Here is a 3,432-nt window from a genome sequence, read left to right as displayed (position 1 = left end):
GATGATGACTGGCCCAATAGTAATGAGGTGCTGTTCTTCACAACACATGAGCTGTAGTTAACACTCTTGGCCAAGTGATAAGGACTATCATTTGAACAAATGATGAACTTGCAGCTATCCACTTACTCATTTGCCTGGTGCCTGGTGATTTCTTGAAATTAGTGACTTGAACTTAGAAGAGAATTGGATAGGTTGGCTTTCATGGTTCACAACAGAGCCAATGGTTGACTTCTGGATCATTTGTGAGTTCAAAAATGCTTTAACATGGCATGTAAGGCCTTTCCTGGATAGAGTTGTTTTTTTTTTTTTTTGACACAGAGTCTTACTCTGTTACCCTGGGTAGAGTGCCGTGGCATAGCTCATAGCAACCTCAAACTCTTGGGCTCAAGTGATTCTCCTACCTCAGCCTCCCAAGTAACTGGGACTATAAGCATGGGCCACAATGCCTAGTGTGAGCCAGGGCATCCACTGCCCTTATTACTTACTAATCCTATTTCTCACCATTCCCCTCATTCTTCTTACCCCCCAGGCAATGTAAGGATCCAGCTACCACATGACCTGTGAGTCTCCCCAATGTTTGGTGGTGATGAGGGAATGAGGAAAATAAAGAAAGACAATAGAAACAATAGAATTTATAGAGTGGGCCTGGAAGGTCAATACCCTTCCTGCAAGAGATGGCGAAGACCTCAAACTCTGGAGGCACTTGGTTTTTATTATTTCTTTTGATTAATTAATGGATGTTTGCAACAACAACAACATATATCATCTCTGCAGTTTCTCTGCCCTAATTCTGGATTACCCATCCAATAACCCTTTAGCTATTTTTATTACTTTTACTTCTTAAGATACTTACCAATCACAAACAGGATTACAGATAACAAAGGAAATGAGAACATGGACTTTGGAGCTAGATGCTACCCAGTTAATCCTTTATTTTCTGGGGTGGGGGGGGCAGATTAGTTGATGCCTTACTTATCTTCAGAAGCTGGGAGGAACAAAGCTGAATCCTCTTATCTCACACCCATAAGAACTAATCTTTCTTGCTCAATGAGTCAGCTGCACGTGTTGTCCTAAAATGGCTTCCCAAGCCCTTTCAGGCACCCAGCCAGGCCCTTGCGGACCTTTTTCCTGAGGTCCTTTCTGACTCTAGCTAGGCCCTTGCAGACCTTTTCCTGAAGTCCTTTGATGTTTGGGCCAAGCTGTCTCATGAAGCCCCCAGGGTAGTGTGTTCTTTTTGGAGGCTCACGTCCTCTCCCATTCTTCTGCATACCTGACCCTGACCACACAACCTTTATACAACCCTTCCATTCTATTAGTCTATTCCCATAGTCCTAACTTTCATAATGTTCACACAAAGGTAATCCAGTTACTTGAATATGCCAAGTGGTCCCTCATACCTTCACACCTTTCAATATGCTGTTTCTTCAGCTCAGAATACCAGTCTTCAGCCTAAAAACTTTTGTTAACTTTAATTGGTTTTGAATAAATTATACCATAATCGTGTGTGACCATATCCTTTTCTTCATCATGCCTACTGATAAAGAAAAACAACCCCACAATAGAACTTCACCCCATTTAAATGGACAGTTAGAGAAAAATTAAAATCTTAGCAAAATCCCAACTCTAAGATTTTGCTGACACTGTGTTTCATTTGATGTGTGTGCTATTAGTGTCTTTTACGGAAGCAGCCTTTTGAATTTGCTCACTGATAATTATGTTTCCTTTCCTCTGTGGAATAATGTGAAATCCTTCTCCCCACCTCAGTTTTGGGAACTTTCTCCTTTTTAGCCTGAACATCACAAATCTCTCCTTGCACGAGTATCAAGACAGTTAACAGCCAGGGTCTTAAGTTGTACCCGTGTTGAAAGAAAGGCTGTTACAGAATAATAATTAAAAAAAAGATGTAAGAGAAAGCCTGAAACATCAACTCTGTTGTTTTCTTTCCTAAAATTCTCAGTGTAATCGTGAGAAAACATCAGACAAACCAAATGGAGAAACATTCTACAAACTATCTGGCACTCTTTAGTGTCAAGGTCAAAAAAATCAGGAAAGACTGGGAAACTGTCACAGATTAGAGGAGGCTAAGGGGACATGAACAATGATGGTATATGGTGTCCTGGCACAGAAAAGATAATAGAGTCAAAAGACTGGGGATATTGGAATAAACAGAGTTTAGTCATATAATTAATAGCACTGTACTCATTTCAAAATTTTTAGTTTTTGAAAAATGTACTGTACCATGGTATGTGAGATGTTAACATTAAGAACGCCAATTATGGCTGGGTGCCCATAGCTGAGTGGTTAGGGTGCTGGCCACATGCCCTGGGGCTGGTGAGTTCGAACAAAGCCTGGGCCTGCTAAACAACAACAAAAATAGCCAAGTGTTTTGGGGGCCTGTATTCCCTCCCCAGGGAGGCTAAGGCAAGTGAATTGCTTGAGCCCAAAGAGTTTGAGGTTGCTGTGAGCTATGATGCCACTGCACTCTACCAGGGTGACAAAGTGAGACTCTGTCTCAATAAAAAAAAAAAGAAGAAGAGTGCTCGCTTCAGCAGCACATATGCTAAAATTAGAACAATTCAGAGAAGATTAGCATGGCCCCTGAGCAAGGATGACATACAGATTTTTGAAGCGTTCCATATTTTTGCAACAAGAAATAGCCAGGAGTTGTGGTGGGTGCCTGTAGTCCCAGCTACTCGGGAGGCTGAGGCAGGAGAATCGCCTAAGCTCAGGAGTTGGAGGTTGCTGTGAGCTGTGACGCCACGGCACTCTACCGAGGGTGATAAAGTGAGACTGTCACTAAAAAAAAAAAAGAAGAAGAAGAAGAAGAAAGCCAATTATTTGACACATTAAAATAACTAAGGTATCAAGAATCCGATGTACTCAGTTCTAGTATGAAGAATGCCCTCATAAGAGGAAAACTCAAATCCATTCAAGGTGGAGGGCTGGGGAATGTGGGATTGTGGAGTGGGGAGGGAGGGGCATGGATGTGCTTCAACTTAATGGGCACAATGTTAGGGTGTATGGTACACATCTTGGGGGCGGTACACAATTATAAGAGGGGCTTTACTTAACAAATGCAAACAATGTAACTTAATTTGTTATACTCTCAATTAACCTGAAACAAACAAACAAAAAATAATAACTAAGGTGTGGGGGTCACCAGCGTCTGATTGGTAAGTGGTCCCTTCTTTCTTTCTTAGTTCTTATAAATGACAATCCCTGACATGAAAACTCTAACTTCCACACTACGTCTTTAACCTTACTGCGAGCCTCTTTCCTTTCCTACTCTATGCATGCTGGTCTTCTTGTAGTTCCTAGGACATACTGAACCTGGCCCCCCGCAGGGTCCTTCTGCAATAAATCATAATTTATTGATTTATTGGCAATTATTCTTCTTCTAGAATATTTGCTCCAAGAAGGCAAAGACTTTAT

The 3,432-nt window shown here is 41.5% G+C and overlaps 1 non-coding gene across 1 annotated transcript; it reads left to right on the top strand.

The window, feature by feature from the left end:
* Positions 1–2,536: 2,536 nt before the first annotated feature.
* LOC128592260 (U6 spliceosomal RNA) lies at positions 2,537–2,643 on the top strand. Its single transcript, XR_008381822.1, has one exon. It is a non-coding gene; the product is annotated as a U6 spliceosomal RNA (small nuclear RNA).
* The last annotated feature ends 789 nt before the right edge of the window (positions 2,644–3,432 follow it).

The sequence above is a fragment of the Nycticebus coucang genome, chromosome 1 (assembly GCF_027406575.1).
Source record: "Nycticebus coucang isolate mNycCou1 chromosome 1, mNycCou1.pri, whole genome shotgun sequence".
Lineage (NCBI taxonomy): Eukaryota > Metazoa > Chordata > Mammalia > Primates > Lorisidae > Nycticebus > Nycticebus coucang.
Note: the sequence above shows the minus strand (reverse complement) of the source record. Positions and strands in the feature narration are given on the sequence as shown.